This window comes from Lissotriton vulgaris, chromosome 5, assembly GCF_964263255.1.
Source record: "Lissotriton vulgaris chromosome 5, aLisVul1.2, whole genome shotgun sequence".
Taxonomy (NCBI): Eukaryota; Metazoa; Chordata; class Amphibia; order Caudata; family Salamandridae; genus Lissotriton; species Lissotriton vulgaris.
In genome coordinates this window covers 520,171,060-520,189,428 of record NC_141693.1, presented here as the reverse complement: position 1 = coordinate 520,189,428, position 18,369 = coordinate 520,171,060, and the positions used below count along the sequence as shown (strand labels likewise).

Genomic DNA, 18,369 nt, shown 5'->3' with positions numbered 1-18,369 from the left:
ATACTGAGTGAGCGTAATACACTTCTATGCTACACTAGTCACCAGCCACGCAACCTCAGGGATAACTTACCTTTTGGCCAATTCATGAGGTTGCGTAGGAATTGCTCCAAAAAAGATGATTGTTTGGCTCGTCTGGTCGAAAGGGGATACCCTATTCGACTACTTAAACAGGCACGTAAAAGGGCTTGGCACAATCATAGAGAACATCTCTTAGAGCCCAAAACCAAGGAGAAGGGCAGTGAGGACCGGCTGGTCTGCGTCACTACCTTCTCCACAAAAAGCAATGCAGTGAAGAAAATTATCAACGAACCCTGGCATTTGGTGGCAGATGTTTTGAATAAGGCACCGCCACCTTTACATGCTTTTAAAAAAGCAAAAAATGTCAGAGCTCATGTAGTGAAGGCACTACTACCATCTAACCCCAAGACGACTCAGACCACCCTTTGGGGGGCCACACCTGTCAAAGGACACACGAAATGTGGGCAATGCAAAGCATGCCCTTTGGTTCAGGATACCATACGGTTCACACACAACAATCATACACATGAACTACAGGAACACATCAACTGCAACAGTGCAGGGGTCATATATGCAATAGTCTGTCCCTGCAATTTCATGTACATATGCCAAACCGTCCAAAAAGCCAAATGTCGCATCCTGCAGCTTTGCAGCCGTATCAGATGTCAGACACCAGGGCACCCTTGGTTGACCATTTCACCAGGTTTGGGCACAAACCTGAAAGTTTGAAGTGGTGGGTGGTAGAGAAGGTGAAACCCAACCCCAGGGGTGGGGATTTCGCGAATGTTTTGAATATTCGCGAATGCTGTTTCATACATCTGTTTGATACCATCACACACGGTCAGAGCGAGAATGAAGAGCTTAACAAGCAGGTTTCTATCATGAACAATGGCTAGATACACCTGAAAGTAGGACACAGAACTGGATATATGTCAAGTGACATCCATACATCAGTAGGTTCACCACTCACTTTTGTTATAACATTGGAAAGTCTATACAGTATGTTTTTAGCACAACAACTGCACACTTGAGAAAATGTGTCTGCACAATTTGTTGTATTATTGTGATTTATACTGTGGATGTATTATTGTTTTTGTTTTTCATACAATGACCAAACAATCACGAATGCTGTTTTAATACACCATACGGAGTACTGTGCACGCTGTATTTTTAAACTTTTGCCTGGGTCAACTGTGCTTTATTAGTTCCTTATGACACATAGAAATTAACTACTAGCCAGAGATGATGTGCCTAGACAAATTGTTGGTTTATATTTAAGTTGCATTTTTGTGTCTTATACTCATGTTCTTCGCAAAATTACGTATCAGTCAGGAATGTTTAATTTCCTTAGTAGACCATACTGTGATTTGCATACAATGTATGTTTATGTATTGGCCTCTGCCTTATGGACGATGCCCTACCGGTCCCATATGTCACCAAGAGACTAATTTCAACATGATAATATCAAGCACCGATGCCTTTCCAATTGTTTCCAACTTCCTTGTTGGTTCACATGGGCTTACAATTACCGACATCCTCTAATTAACCTTGCGTGCTCACTGAGCAGCGCCTAGATCTGTAATACTAATATAGCACTAAGATACAACCACTGTCCATTGTTCATATAACTTGACCAGAGTCTAAAAACACATACGATTCATGTTGCGAGTAATGTAGTCTTTTCTCCACTGCTGTCATTTACACGCCGGCACCGACACACGCATACGTGGTGTCATCGGCTTACGTACATGCCAGAGAGATGCTTAAAACGTCCTCGCCGCGGAGCTTCCGTCTTCATCTTTTGGGGAAGCTGAACGGAGACGCTAAATCGTGCAGGTGAGCAGGCCCGTTCCCTGATTAGCATGATCCTCTCCCACTCAATTTTTTTTTTTTTAAATACTCCGTTTCTAAACATTAGGAAACCTAACACTTATCCTTCCTTAATAGTGACCCAGCCCAGCACTCAACACGAAGAGTAAGTGCTCACCTCTTCTGACTGGGGTAAGTGCACACAGTGCACCTTCATAGTAACTGTGAATCCCTTGTCAGTACCAAGGTTTCGACTGACGGGAATTCCTTTTGCCATAGGTGAGGACATCCCCCGCCCAAATCGATGGACACAGTTTTACTGTTGCAGAATCCGCTCCATACACCCTACTAACTGGGGATGTTATTCACTTGTACAGGGTAAGTGATACTGCTCGTATGATCTTGCGAGCTCACTAAATGAATGTTAGCAGACTCTAATGAGAGTTTCTCCACATACAGAATAAGAAAACAGCTGCAGATGCACATATGGATGTTGGCTTCTTACACACCTGTGTGACATCACCAGATGCCTCGCTCTGAATATTAATTACCCTGACTGCCCCGATTTCCATACAGGCGAGTCTTTAACAGTGCTACTCCAGCACAGTCCTTTTTATGCAATGATTATACAATTCATGCACAACCCTTACATCTTACTATTTATACTTAAGAATCCGACACCTGTCTGGTAGAGCCTACCCCTCCCTTTCGTCCTGAAGAAGACCCACATAGCTGAGGTTACCACTAATCCCCTAAGCACTAAGTTGGGTCGAAACGTTGACGCCCACCCCCTATACCTTCTTGGACCAGGTATAACCCTAATCTGTATAAACGTGCCAAAAAGAAAATTCTTGATGTAAATGTACTATGTAGCAATAGTATTTGTGGCCAAGATTTATTGTACTGGAATTATTTAACCAGTGTAATGTTTTTTCCTCCACGTTTTTAAAATGTCACGCACTTTTGCTCTGTTTTATTCACCCCTCTAACTCTTGAGCACCCTTCCTTTGCACGTTCCTTCGAGCATCCTCTCTATGTACCTAAAGTGATTAGACTTAACTTTGAAAAAGACAAAAAGACTATTTTGAAGTTGGTAGAGTTAAAAATTGTTGATTCTCCACTATGAAGTTTTTGGGTTGTTGCATTTTTAATTTAAAAGCTTGTATTTAATACTTGGAGCAAATGAGTCTAGCTCATAATTTATGAACTTACAACGATAAGCCTGATTGAATCACAGAATCAATTTCGGTCGAGGACCATTGTTTTTGATACCGTACTATACCCAGGTCCAGGACCATTTTAGGTCACCCCATTTTTGATAATGATGCAAAAAAAGTGAGCAGGTTACAGAATATTCCATATACCTTCAAATGAATTTAAGGTATATTGAACACCGACCTGAGTGCCAAGAAGTCAGCCTTTTTGAGTTCTAAATCCCGATGGAGCCAACTAGGCCATTAAACCTTCCAAGATCAATACAATTCATACCATTTAATTCGATAATAAAGATCTGTGGCTTGAAGACAGTGTTGTGGGAGGTGCGGGCTAAACGAGTATTAGCTTGTCCAATGGACTAAATCTGGATTGCAGTAGAACTAGTATGGCACGCAACAATAACGGACTGTAACTCACCTGCACGCGACATGGCCTACGTTTGCCATAACACCATGCCCTATTGGTTCCCCTAACATTCCACATTCTAAGGTACACCGTTGTGCCGTTATGTTAACGTTTTCTCATGACAGTTGAACTGATCTGCGCTGCTGCTCAGACCTGTATGGGGCTGTTGCATTGAACTCAACTTGAACCTTACAGTTCCTGCTGCGCTATTACAAGTGGTGACGAGCGGGAAGCCCCTCACTTCAACCATCTTCAATCAAGAATTTCAAGTTGTTGGAGACTTGCTCTGTCTTTGGAGGGTGGACTTCGCTTCATGCTTTGAGCGCTGCACTGGGTTCCTGTCCGTGGCAGCATGCGGTGATCGGAGGAATTTCAATTCACAAGCTTCAGGCTGTTCCAGGGCCCCTGCGGTGAGATTCATAATTGCCGGTTGTCTAAAGGATACTTGTGGAGCCCTTGCCTGCGCAGTTTAAAATGATAACGTAGATCTACATATGTCATCAGTGATGCGGCACGCTAGGCTAACTAAAAAAGTTGCCGCAACCTGCATCGGACTACTGAGAAGCCTTAATCCCATCCTAGGCTTCTTTGATTCCAAAACGAGGCAACTCATCGTACAATCGACCATCTTAGCCAGGCTGGACTACGCGAGTGTCCTGCTGTTAGGAGCTAACAAAGCGGAAATCAAGAGATTCCAACGGATTCAGAATTACGCCGCCAGGGCAATAGTAGGTCTGCCTAGAAGGTGCTCCGCGAGAGCTACCATCCACAGACTGCACTGGCTGCCGGTGGAAGCCCGTATCCAATTCAAGGCCCTCATCTTTGCCTTTAAAATTCTGAGTACTGAGGGACCAGAGCTCCTTCGCCCGCTGCTAACGCCCTATAATCCCCAACGTAACCTCCTCTCCAAAGGGCAACACTTAGTACTGGTCCCCTACACGAAGTACTGTCGTATAGGAGGACGCTCCTTCAGACTGCTAGGGGCTAAGTTATGGAACTCCCTCCCCCTCCACATCCGCTGCATTGACAACCTACTGGCTTTCCGCAAAGCTATCAAAACTCATCTCTTCCCCCCCCATGTAGGTTTTCTCCCCTCTTTTCTCCCAGTTGGTTATGATGGTTCTAGCGCCGGGACGCCCCGTTGCCAGGGCAGCTGTTGTGCTTTACAAAATGCTTAACATAACATAACATAACATAGATCTTAAGTCTGCTTACCACGAGGTACACTTACATGTCGATAGTAAAAAATACACAATCTTCATTACACTGTTTGGTTGCTATCGCTTCACGAGGGTACCTTTTGGTTTAGCTTCAGCCGCAGCCCCTTTTCAGAGAGGTCACCCACCTTTGAGGGTGATGTGGGCATTGAGTTTTTCCATGATGATTTCCTGGTCACGGGGAGAAACCAAACGTAGCATGATGCACGTTTAAGGCAGGTGTTTGAATAATAAAAAAAAAAATGGGTTAGCTGTTGAATTTGAGAAATGTAAGTTCTCAAACCGACGTTGTTTATCTCGGTCATTGCAAAAGTCAAGATGGTATAAAATCCAAGAGGTCTTGTTGAAGCCATTCACCAAGCACCTAGTCCCACCGGCTAAGATGAAGTAAGAGATTTCCTCGGTTTAACCGAACTCTATTCTAAATTTATACAAAACTACCACATTCGGCAACTACTCAAAAATAAAGTTAAATTCATATGGTCCCTTATGTGTCAGAATGCCTTTGACAACTTTAAAAAAAGAAATAAGTGATGCACCTATTCTTAAAGGTTTTGATCCCAATGCTCAGATTTATGTCAATACAGATGCCAGCAACAAGAGGCTTGGTGCTGTCCTTTCACAGAAAGACTTTGACAATAATGAATGGGTTGTAGCCTTTGCGTCTCGTTCACTGACCACTGCAAAAGAGAGGTATTCAGTGATCGAACGCGAAATGCTTGCTTGCTCATGGGCCCTTAACTACTTCAGAGTGTATGCTTGGGGTTACAATGTTCGCTTAAGGACGGATCATAAACCTCTCATCAAAATCCTTTCAGCAGCTGGTTTGCAAAGGGCTTCTCCCAGGCTCAGTAAAATGTCTGTCAAACTGCTGGATTACAACTACATGGTTGAATACTGGCCTGGTGTCAAGAACAAAGTTGCAGACTTTAAGTAGATTACCCCTACCCAATGAGGAGATCAGTGAAGATCAAGAAGACATTGGGAAAGTAGCCTTTCTGGTTGATGATAACTTTGATGTCATTACCAAAACTCAATGGAAAGAACACATGCCGAGAGACATCACACTGCAAAATGTCTGTAAAACATCAACAGCCAGTGGCCGGACAAAAGACATCTTGACAAAGACTTCAGAATTTATTGGGAACTGAGAAAAGAATTAAGTTTTGAAAAGGATGTTTTATTCAGAATAGGGAAAGCTGTTCCCCCCCCAATTCGCTAAAAAAGAAAATTCGAAAACGTTGCCGCGTTGGTCACCTGGGCGTATCTACGACTAAACTAAGAGTAAAAAAACAACTATTGGTGGCCTGGGATAGACAAACAAGTTGAGGTTCTTATCAGAAATTGTGTGAGCTGCAATGACTGACAAAAGTCTAAAGGTTTCCAGAGTTCCCCTAAATCCCATTGTATCCCCGAGCATGCCCTGGGAAAGAGTTGGCTTGGACATTACTGGACCCATTGAAGGCTACGATGGTGAAATCCAATCAGTCTTGTGGTCATGAATCATTTCTCTAAATGGCCTGAAATCAAAAATTCTTAGTGCATAGTACCTGTATAATTTCATTCTTGAACAAACTTTTCATGGGTGAGGGGCTACCAAAGTGGATCCTACCCGACAATGGACCCCGATTCTCATCTGAAGCTTTTAAATCATTCCTCAAGAGGAATTGCATAACTCACAATACCACCCCACTCTATCATCCTGAAGGGAATGGCCTTGTTGAAAGATTCAACAGGGTCATAAAAGGCACCATACAATTGTCCAGAAATAGTAATCTTAACTGGGAAAAAGAATTTTTAAGTTCATATGGGCTTACAGAATAACACCCAGTACCAGTACCAATGCATCGCCTTTTGTTCTCAGGAGAGGTAGACAACCCATCAGCAGGAACTTAGGGTGGATGTCAACATCTAGACAGATTGAGTGGTCACCCGATACCATCAGAAGTAACATCGAAAAATCACAGATGTGCTATAAAGAGTGGTATGACAATAAGCACTGTGTAAAGGATCACACATTTAATGTTGGTGATCTGGTCATAGTTTGCCTTGAAAAAAAAGTCAAGAAGGGTGAAAGTAGATTCACTACTCCCCTTTGCATATGCAAATTGTACAATAGGGCTGCCAAACTCATTGATGGCAAAGTGTGGCATAGGAACATATTATATAAATGCAGGACTGATAGCAAACATTTTGGTCAGCATGGTGGGAGTAATCCTAATAATGATTTATGGTTGGATTATGGTGAACCAGTAAATGTGAACAGGAGAAACGAAATGCATGTTAGAAACAGTGACTCCAGTGTTGTTGATGTTCCGTCTTCTTCTGTACCAACTGATCACAACACACCTGAGCCCAGTGATGAAAATGATTCACACTCTGACTCGGATGCTGTGGGTGACAGTCATGGACACTGTTCCCATTAAGGTGCACGCACTGCCCTATGTGCAGTGCGCACTCACATAGGACATCCTGCGAGATAGTCACACCGCTGCTTTAAAAAAAAAATCGAGCGGCATGAAAATCAGTCACTTCCTGGATGCAGTGATGTGCCGGAGGAGAGTCGGGACTCAGGAGTGCAGGTAAGGCTGGCTTTTGTCTTGGGGGCTTGTGGCTGTTGGCACTTGCGGGGCAGATTGTGGGCTTTTGTGTAAGTATTCATGTTAATCACTGCCCCTTCACGAGCTGTCATTAACATGAATACTTAAACAAAAGTCTACAACCTTCTCCGCACCACTCTTCACAAACCAAAGAGTAGATCAAGTTAAAAAACACAGCGTGTACTTCCAGAAAGTACACGCTGTGTTTTTAAACTTGCTCGAGTCTTTTGTTTGTAAAGCGCGGTTGCAAGAGAGATTGTGGGCTTTTGTTTAAGTATTCATATTAATCACAGCTTGTGAAGGGGCTGTGATTAACATGAATACTTAAACAAAAGCCCACAACCTTCCCCACACCGCGCTTTACAAACCAAAGAGTAGAGCAAGTTAAAAATAAAGTGTGTACTTTCTAGAAGTACACGCTGTGTTTTTAAACTTTCTCTACTCTTTTGTTTGTAAAGCACGGTTGCCAGAAAAATTGTGGGCTTTTGTTTAAGTATTAATGTTAATCACCGCTCGTGTAGTGGCTGTGATTAACATGAATACTTAAACAAAAGCCCACAATCTTCCCCGCACCGCACTTTACAAACGTCAAGCTTTTCTTGCGCTTTGTAGTCCAGAGCAGGCAGAATACTGGCACCAAGGCATCAAAGCCTTTTTAGGTCTCGCCTGTCGATGCGCATGCGCATCGAGCAAGGCGAGAGTATTGGGACTTATCCGCTCTTTATCCACACTGCAAGGAATCGTGGCGATTCCTTGCAGTGCCCGTGACTTTTAAGCTCAATGCGCATTGAGCTTAAAAGCGCGTGCACGTCCGTCTTTGTTTACCCGCTCCGCCCCCTCCCGCCGTGTCGCATTTCTCCTCCCCCCTCCTCCGTCCGTCCGTCTTGTTTGTTTGATTTAATTAACCCGCTCCGCCCCCTCCCCTTCCCGCCGTGTCGCATTTCTCCTCCCCCCTCCCCTCTCTTCCGTCCGTCCTGTTTTCTTTCTCTCCTGCCTCTTGTGTTTTTCTCCTTCACTGTTGCCTTTTCAGAGTTGCCTGTGCGCCCTGAGGACGGTTAATCACCCCGGCTCTCCCCTGCTTGCACCCCTGGCGCCTGAGCCCACAGAGGCCCATTGAGTGCCGACCCTAATTGGTGTGCGCCCACCGTCTTCTCACCGGCGTCTCCAAGCACTAATTGGACCGGTCTCCCCCTTTCCTCGCTGCCAAGATGAAACCGAAAGAAAGTTACAGATGCTACGCATTTAATATGCAACATTTATCTGACGTGGTTAAAAACATCAATTTCCTGCTGACATGCATTCATGCAAAACAATGCATTTTCATGAAAAGCTGAAGTTGGATCCACATTCTAAAGGTAGGGGAGCTCTTTACAGGAGCGGCAGGTCTAAGGTTTTTTATTTTATAGACTTGCAAGGCATGGGTGCTCGTCGTGTCGCCGCTGATATGTCGGACTGGCAGAGGTGCCGTCCTCTGTGCCTGCGGCCTGCCACTGGAGAACAGTTTGAGTTACTTTATAAGTCAGTGGCCCACAGACAAGGACACACACACCGATCTCTTACCGCAGTCTTGATCTCGCAGGACGTACTCCAGGGGTCAGCTGTGCCCTGTTGCTGAACCCTGACGGTATACCGAGCCGGCAATGGACGTTCGCTTGCACTGTACCAGAGTGAGAGGCACGCTCAGCCTATAATTTAACAATTCCATGGGGCGATTTTTGACAGCCCAGCCTGGACAAGCAGAAGGCAGTTCTGCGAGCGCCATAATTACAGTGCCGGCTCCGGCGATAAACAGTCTCTCCGTGCTGCTTCCTTCCAAAACAAACTCCCCGCCGTTGGCAGCAGGATGTGACGGCGCCAGCCTTTAATTGTAATCCGCCTGCACCCTGCCCCAGCTGTAATGGTAGGAGGCTCGGAGGCATTGCACACCTCCATCCAGGCTGTTTGAGATTTTATTATAGAATTTGCGTGTCCCCAAATAAATTATAAAGGCAGCCGCCAGTGCCGCGCGGCCCCCGTGTGAAGAGCAAGCGCACCTTGTAAATGCAGCCTGGGGCGGACTGCCCCCCCTAGCTAAGCCACGGTTCCTCCTTTTTCGCCCGTTTTCCCCACCGCCGCTGCTGCTCCCGCGACCTCTTCCCCCCTACCCCCTCCCCCCTCCCCCGTCTCCCCCTTTCCTCGCTGCCTTGGTGATTAATGTGTGCGCTTTCGAAGCAATTGATCCAGGTTTAGGGTGCACTGAGGGGGGGGGGGCTTTTAAGCACTGTACCCGTCCTGGATGGGGCTGCTGGCCCATCACAGGGCACCTCCCCGGCCAAGCAATTAAGTGCCCTCAAGTGGAGGCTTTCAGCTCTATTTCTATTTTAAATAAACATTCTGCCGCGACCCCAGCACTGGGGTCAGATCACTTGACTGGGCGTTTCCCGGCCTCCGAGGACTCTCGGTCCTGACGTGAGTTTCTAGAGGGAAACGTAACACACACACAAACATAGGTTTTGTGTCCCTTCAGGTATGTCGTACTTTGGGTGAATTTCGGTGCGCCGTGTATTGGAAGAGCTTGCTTCTTTTGACCTCCTTTGACTGCAGGGAACAACAACCTCTCTCAGAGCTGAACCTACAGACAGTTTATTACAAGTAGACCGAATATATTTAATTGGCTTCACAGGTGTGAAAGGTGTTGCCAAAGTAAACACTTCGAGTACGTGCTGTGGTACAGTCTCTCCCGTGGTGGTCAGTCACATTTGTTCTCGGTATCTTTCGAAGCACGTTTTAGGCATTGTCTCTAGTTAGTGACGTAATTTGCTGCCCTCCCCTGACCCCCCACCCTGTTAATGGTAAGCCTCCTTGAATCATGCTCAGTGTTTACTTCACTTCAGTGCTTGGAATGGGAAAACAGAAGTGCAGGTACTCAGTAGCAGACTCGGAGTGCCTGCTTGTTTCCTCAACCCCTCACCCTCACCCTCACTCAACCCCTCACTCACCCTCAACCCCTCAACATCAACCCCTCAACATCAACCCCTCACCCTCACTCACCCTCACCCTCACTCACCCTCACCCTCACTCACCCTCACTCACCCTCACTCACCCTCACTCACCCTCACCCTCACCCTCACTCACCCTCACTCACCCTCACTCACCCTCACTCACCCTCACTCACCCTCACCCTCACTCACCCTCACCCTCACTCACCCTCACCCTCACTCACCCTCACTCACTCACTCACCCTCACTCACTCACTCACCCTCACTCACTCACCCTCACTCACCCTCACTCACCCTCACTCACTCACCCTCATTCTCATTCACCCTCAACCCCTCACCCTCACTCACCCTCAACCCCTCACCCACCCTCACCCTCACTCACCCTCACCCTCACACAGTGCAATAGGTCTCGGAGCATTTGAGTTAGAGCTTTTAGAAATGTTTATGGCTTTTTTTTTAATTCTTTAGCATTGGCTACAGGAAACAAAAATGCTAAAGATTTACAAAAAAACCCATAAACAATTCTAAAAGCACTAACTCTAATGCTGCGAGACCTATTGCATTTCCAATGCTTGTTATGCAACTTCTCTTCTTTGGCCACTTAGCTTGTCATAGCGAAATAGGAAAGTTGGCAATATTGCTCCAGCTTTCTTAACACTGGTGTATTGCAACATCAACCCTGGGGGAGATGGTTTTGTTTTTGCAAACACAAGTTAACCTTTAAACTTGATGTTAGGAGGTGTATGCAGTACTTCACAGTTCACATAGGAGACAATCAAAATGGCACAAGGTGTAAGGACAGCAAACCAGAGAGCCATGTTTTTTTAAATTTCATTTAGAGAGGAAAGGACAGACAGGGGGAGACGTGAGTGAGAGGCAAGAGAGGGTATTGCAATAGAAGACTATGGTGTATTTGATTTCTTAGGGACACTTCACATAGACATTATTTGGGCTGCTTCATGTTTGGTGGGGGCCCATTTGTCCTCCACTTCCCTATCTATGTCTCCTCTTGAAACGTGGTCACCAGAGGACTTTGCGTTATATAGCGGTTATGATCACTTGTGTAGCATTTTGCTTTTGAAAAGGGGTGGGGGTATTTTTGAATGGGATCTCAGTGATGAGGTAACCTTTTTGGTGCTTGGGTGAGAGGGTTGCCTACAGGGAGGCGCTTCTAGGTTTTTTGCCATATAAAATCCCAGCACATGTGCAATCTTGTGTGCAGGTGAGGTGCTAAAGTATTTCAGCTTTCATTTTCTTTGTTCACCTGAAAAGGTCTGCCATACACCCTGTCTTCCCTCCCCTTTGGAGGGGAAAGCAATAACCTGCTAAGGTTACCGGAATACTGTTTTCTTGCTAGTGGGTAAAGGCATCTCCAGCTATTGTGAGCAAATACTTACAGACTGTAGGGTAGGTCAACATGCCACCTTCCCTTTTTAATGTAGACTTGAAAGATTGGTTAGATTTTTGTCCCAGAATTTTCAGATTCTTGTTTTGAAGATGGTTTTAAGACTTCTCAGTAATTGGTGATCTGAAATTAATTCCTGGTTGTATTGATGCTCTTTGTAATGATGCTCTTTAGTTAGTTAGTAAACATCATAGCTGCCGAGCGTGAATTCTACAAATTGATGTATTTGTAGCACTGGTAAAGCACCACTACGCTTAGATAGGGCTGCAAATTCAGATTGGTAGGAGCGTCACAAAAAGGCCATTCAGTGTGAGTGACACACAAAATGGGAAAGATACTGAAGGCAGGGCTTTAAGTGGGCCGGGTCTCAAGGGGTCTGAGCACCGGCAGTTTTTTAAAGAGGGCCTCGAAACGGGTCTCTTTTGGGCTCTGTTCTGAGCCCTGGCACAGGCGGTCCGTTTTTTTTCTGGACTGCAGTGACAGCAGTTTGCTATCACTGCAGTCCAGAAAAAAAGTGCCAGGGCGCAAAACAGGCCAATAGAGACCCCTTTTCGAGATAGCCCGCACTTGAAGTGCGCTGCCCACACTGCTTACTTCTCACTAGTGGAGAAGTTACGGCATGACGTCATGCCAGGGGAGCGTTGTAGGGGAAGGGAAATCCTTTAAAGAGTCATTTTCTTTCTGGATTTCCCTTCTCTTTCTGAAACGCAAGAGCAGCAACATTGTGGTGGTGCCAACAGGGCTTTAAATGGAAGCTTTTTCAATATTATCTGCTGTAACAAGCCATAGTTGCAGCTTATTTATTTTATGCAACTAATAACCATTGACAAAGCCAATAGTCCTTACTTGTTATAGGTATGATGTTACTTGTTGTATCACATATCTGGATGCAATGACAGAAACAGCAAAAGACAAGTCAGGCGGCACACTATGCTAAACACAGATTTTTAACGCAAGCGTTTTAAAGCCACGCCCCTAATTACACTGGCCACGCCCCTCTGAGAGACCCCCAGTTTTTTAATCCCACTTAAAGCCCTGCTGAAAGGTTTTTCAATTCATCAATTCACTAATACGAAGTTATCAAGCTTTTGTAGGATGGCTGGGGTGTCAAGGAGTTTAATGTACCACAGAAACACGAGGTTTTGGAGTGTACAACCACTAATCTTTTTATTAGATCATCTTTTGGATGGTGAATCTGTTATAATTTTCTCTTTTAGGATTCAGGTCTCTCCAAAAGTTACTTGGGACAAAGTAATAACCACAACAACAACAAAAAGAAATATCCTCCGTCAGGAACCAGGTTCTCTCTACTCTGGGTCTTTCTTGATTTTGGGAAATCTTCTGTTTCCGTGCTCTTGGTCTTCGGTCAGGTGTTCGTCAGGTGTTCGTCAGGTGGGGAAGGGGGAGGAAAGTAAATAAATAAACTGGATTCACTACTTATTCTAGTTCGTTTTGGATTGTGCTACCATCACCGAAACTGTAGTGTGGGAGGGGTTGTGCTGGGGAATATTTTGCAGTTTTAACACTCCCTACGTGCCCTTTCTCTCTATGCTCCCACCCCACCACCCCCACCCAATCGGTCCCCTCAAGGGCACTTGCCTCAAGCCACGGCCCGTCCCTTGGACCCTGGCGTCAGGACCCAGGGCGTCTTCTCCTCCCTTCAGCCCACCGGGATTGATCGCCTGAGATAAAACTTTCCTGGCTCTGCCTTGCCTCCTCTCTCCTTGCCGTCCTCCACTCTGCTCTCGCTCTCCTTCTCCCTTGCTCCGCCGTCCTCCGCTCTGTTCTCGTCTTCTCCAGGGTGCACCGCTCTCCTTTCGATATCGCACACCATTACTGTCACCTCGGGCTCCTCTAGCGTCCCGCGTCGTCTTCCTGACTCGGCTCCTCCCCTCTCACTGGGTCCGCAACTAGACTGCTGCCTGCTTCCGGGTTGGATTGAAGCGGCGCCGTCACATTCTACTTCCGGTCGGCCCCGCTTTCCTCCTCCTTACAGCCCCTTAGGATGGTAACATGTACAGCTCTGAGGAAATAATCAGTGCACATTCACAATAAGAGAATGTCCTCAAAAAGTACTTTAAAGTTAGCTGTGATCCATACTGAATGCTCATGTAGTATCCTTACTGAAATACCTGAATGTTATGAAGCACAAGTGGCCACATTCCCATGTGCAAATCTAGGGGCGTATATAGGTAGGGTGACCAGATTCTCAAAACAAAAAACGGGGACAGGTCATAGACATAGAAGTAGGACTACGGTATGCAGTAACCATCGACATAAAAGTAGGACTATTTGACAGCTGTCATAATTTGAATTTAAAAACACTTATAAAGCGCACATTTACCTAGCGGTTTCTTGGCGCTGGCGGACTTTAGAACCTGGGTGGTAGCTGTGAGAAAGCTAGGCTGTGAATGCTTGCATAAAAAGATGGGTTTTTAAGGCCTTGCGAAAGTCAGGGTAAAGTGGCATGGATCGTATATTGAGGGGGAGGGAGTTCCAGAAAGTAGGACCTAGGACCGCAAATCCCCCCCCCCCCCCCCCCCATCCTCTTCTTCCTGAAACGAGAAACGGAAAGAAGGGACTGGGAGGAGGAGCGGAGCTCTCTGACTGGTGTATAGCTGGAAATTGACGAGTTTATGAATGCTGGGGCAGTTCCAGCTCGGGCCTGAAACGCAGTACAGCCAAGTTTGAAGAGGGCCCGCTCCCTAATGGGCAACCAATGCAAATTCTTAAATACAGAGGTAGCATGATGGAGTTTAGGGAGACCATGAATGAGACGTAGAAAAGGGACTATAAGGACAGCTCCCTCCACAGACCGAGTGGGCACTAGCTATGCAGAACCTGTAGGTTGTGAAGGACGCTCACACTGTCACAGGCTGCTTGAGCAGGACCCTGGGTGTACATACATCTGTGAAGGAAGCTTGCAGTGCCACTGTCTGTGCTGAGCCTGTACTGTATAAGAGAAAAGCGCACTGCGACAGCACATGCTGCCAGGCAAGTGTGCATGTGTGTGATGCTTTCATTGGTGCTGCGTGCATTATACCTGCTCTCTACCAGACAGGATTTTGCCCTATCACTGCCTGTGCTCTTTCGCTGGTGTGTGTATGTGGGGTGTTGCAGCCTGAGGGGCGTATCAGCGTAGTTCTCACGAATGCACCTCAGGTGATGGGGTTTAGTGGATATGTCACCTGCAGGATTAAGAAGACCTGTGTTGTGATCCTGGCTGTCCTCACTTGACTGGATTGTGGGATCCTACGCATGACTTGCTCTTACGTACTTTTCAAGAAAAGGGCGGGATGTGAGCAGGCACAGCGTTTGAAAAAAGGCGTGATGGAAATATACAAGACGCAATCTAATTCCTCGCTGCATACTTTGGAAGCAGAAGACTAGCGCTGACAAATGTAACTTAATTTCCTTTTCTGTGCCTCAGTTCACAATGTGGGCTACTCGAGAACATTAATTATTTAATTCAAGAGGTTTACACTGCATGTCACATAGGGAATTCATTGGTGTTCCGTATACAGGATATGTAAGAAAGAAAGCCAGTTTGTCTCGGTGTCACAGAATATGCACTCATCAACTTGCAGGGTGTTCTCCATACAGGTGTATTCCTCGGCTCAAGAGTGTCCTCACTGGTGAATCCCTCATGCATTATATAAATGTGCAGATAAATTCCTCAGATGGTAACCATGTTTAGGTTGAATTCGTAAAATACGATTTTGGTAAATGTCCAAAGGAAGATACTCAAAAGTTTATAAGGAGCATCAGTTTGCAACACTTTTTTTTAAAGCGCTTCAAATCATCACTTTATTCAGTTCGACCAGATGAAAGTCATTTGTGGGGCTGCAGAATAACTCACCGAACATCCCTAACATAATGGTCAATTAAGCTGAGCAAGTATACGTTTTAAAAGAGAATATTAGTGTACTCATTAACGGCCTGCTGTTTGAAAGACTATTTTACAAAAAATGCAACACCTACTCGTTCCAGTAAATTAAATCTTACTTTTTTCTCCTAAAAACGGACAATTGCTGAGCAGTGTATTTACAGGTTTGACTAGACATTTGTCGATTTCCCCTTCCTCTAATGTGCGCATGAGGCCTCATCAGGCATGCAACACCCATTGGACTTCAGCCCCCCCCCCCCCCCCCATCGTGTGTGGCAGCCTCGGATGAGACCGATTCCGGGCACCCACAGAGCCACACCCGATCGTTTCACAGGTCTTTAAAAGACCATTTGAATTGTAATTAGTCCTTGCTGATGTTTCACACCTTGTTGGAGGCCCTGCAGCTCCAATCTGCCCTGATTAACATCCTTGCAACACGCCTGTGCGGGCACCTCTTGGAAGTCAGCAAAAGTGTAGGTGGCGCTGCGTGGACAAAGAAGGGAAATCCCGAGAGAAAACTTCTCTCTTCTAAGGATTTCCCTTCCTGCTACAGCGCTCATCACACGCAATGAAAAACCGGGACATTTTTGTGTTTAACTCGGACACCTTTCGAAAACGGGGACATTTGACTCATTTGGAGAAAAGTGTCGGGACACGGGGACACTTCTCCAAAAACGGGGACCGTCCGGGGAAAACCGGGACGTCTGGTCACCCTATATATAGGGCCAGACTGGCTGTAGCAGGCACCGGGTGTTTTCCCGGTGGGCCGGAGAGGCGGGTGTCGGTTTTGTGGCCTTGGGGCCGGTTTTGTTACATGTAATTACCAGGAGAAAGGGTTTTTATATATCTCAGAGTAACAATGGGCTCTCTGCCTGAAGTGGACGCAAAGGTTGCTGGGGCTATATTAGTGTTTGTGGTGCACCAGGCGAGCGGAGAAGACCCTCTAACCGCTCAACAGTATGTCAGACTAAACTAACATACCAAAACAGTAAATACAGAAATGCCTTATGCACACACAAGCAATATCTCTTGCAGTCGTGTCTATGTCTAAAACACAGTTCAAATAAGCCAAAGTCAACATAAAGCAAGCAAATTTCTTGGCACAGTATCGCTGTAGTTTCAATGGTTTAATGGTCCCACAACCAATGTGGAACCATTAAACAATTGAAACTACAGTGACACTGCCAAGAAATGTGCTTGTTTTATGTTGACTTTTGTTTATTTGAACTGTGTTTTTATATACATAGACACAACTGCAAGAGATATTGCTTGTGTGTGCATAAGGCATTTCTGTATTTACGGTTTTGTTACAGGGGGACGGTTTTGCCGCTATACTGCAATATCAGCCCCCTGTAACAAAAGCGGGAGCTGTGCTTTTTACTAGCCCCCCCCCCCCCCTTCTCCCAGGGCTGGTCGAGCGCCAACCTGCCAGGGCTGGTTTCTATTCCCAGTCCCGCCTTGGGCGTGTGAAGTAGAAACAGAAGTGTGTGACAGGTAGACCCATGGTGACAGGTGCTCGCTACCCTAAGACATGCTCCTTATTGCGGTCTCTATGAAATGATGTGGCTTAGGACAATGACGTTCCTGGTGATGTTCATCTTGCTTAACAAAAAGAACATCCTGTTGTTTGTACATTTTTGGGTGATTGTAGGGAGACCGGATGTCCAGATTTGCTGGGCAGTCCAGTTTTTCACCATATTTTTCAGTACATTTAGCTCATGTCCTAGCTTTTAGAGCAAGTCCACTGAGCACAGGGGGAGAAAAGCTGCATTGTTCCAGTTCCAGTGCATGTTTAGTTAGCAGTTCTTAGCAGAAAGCCATTTAATTGGATGTAGCCATGTTAGGGTTACCAAATGTTAAAAACCAAAAACTGGGGCATTTAGCAAACATAGAAGAAGGACTACACTTTTACATTAGCTGAGGGGCACACAATTACGGCACCCATCAACACAGACAATGAGGCACTACGGAACTAAATTAAAGGGAACTTTTGAACCAAGCTGCATGGGTATTATTAAAATCGTGCTCTAAGAAGAGCTGCAAACTCATCCTGCCTTTGAGCACATAAAAAACTGCTTCTCCATGTCTTCAGTCGATCTTCTCTAAAAAGAAAGATTTGAGATGAATTTCTCAAAATCTGCTGGGACAGCTGGTGAAAAATCCAGGACGCCTGGTCACCATTAATCTATTGGTATTTATATAGCACAAGCCTAGACAAAAAGGCAGCAGAGCGCTGTACTGCAGCAAAAACAAGTACACAGTCAACAAGCCATAGGTGAGGTAGCTGGGTTCTAGGAGCAGAAGTATACTATTACTTCATTGAGATTTAGTGTTCTTAAAGAGGCAGGCCTTCAATTATTTCCTACATTTCAGTAGTGTTGGGGAAGTCCTGATGGATATGGGAATGTTGTTCCAGATCCTGGGTAGATAGATGGAAAAGGCATGCTGGCATTTTTTTAAATTATTTTTTTACCCTTCTTAGCATCCAGCCTGATGGTGTTTTGGCTTTAGATAAGTCAAGAGCGATCAGGCATGGTGAGTTTATTTGCTAGATAAGCGGTCATGATACCGTTGTAAATGGTGCAGCTGATTTTGAAAGTGGTGTGGACCGGCAAAGGGGGCCAACAGAGTTCCATAAGGATGGGGGTGATATGATCATATTTCTTTAAGCACTGGATGGGACAGGCCGTGGTGTGTATAATGCCCTTAAGAGGAGTCTACATGGAGTCTGGGGGAGCAGAAGTAGTGAAATATGATATGTCAAATTTAAACATGGATTTTATGAATGGACTTTAAGAGATTCATATTTTATTTGTGTTTTCCCCAAAAAGTATTT

General features: G+C 45.6%; 1 protein-coding gene across 1 annotated transcript in view; it reads right to left on the bottom strand.

Moving 5' to 3' along the window:
• ATAD1 (ATPase family AAA domain containing 1) overlaps positions 1 to 13,516 on the bottom strand; it is a 283,160-nt gene extending 269,644 nt beyond the window's left edge. Inside the window, exon 1 of the mRNA XM_086921956.1 lies at positions 13,247 to 13,516. The gene's annotated coding sequence lies outside the window, so the exon portion shown is untranslated. The remainder of the gene's footprint in view (positions 1 to 13,246) is intronic.
• Positions 13,517 to 18,369: the final 4,853 nt, after the last annotated feature.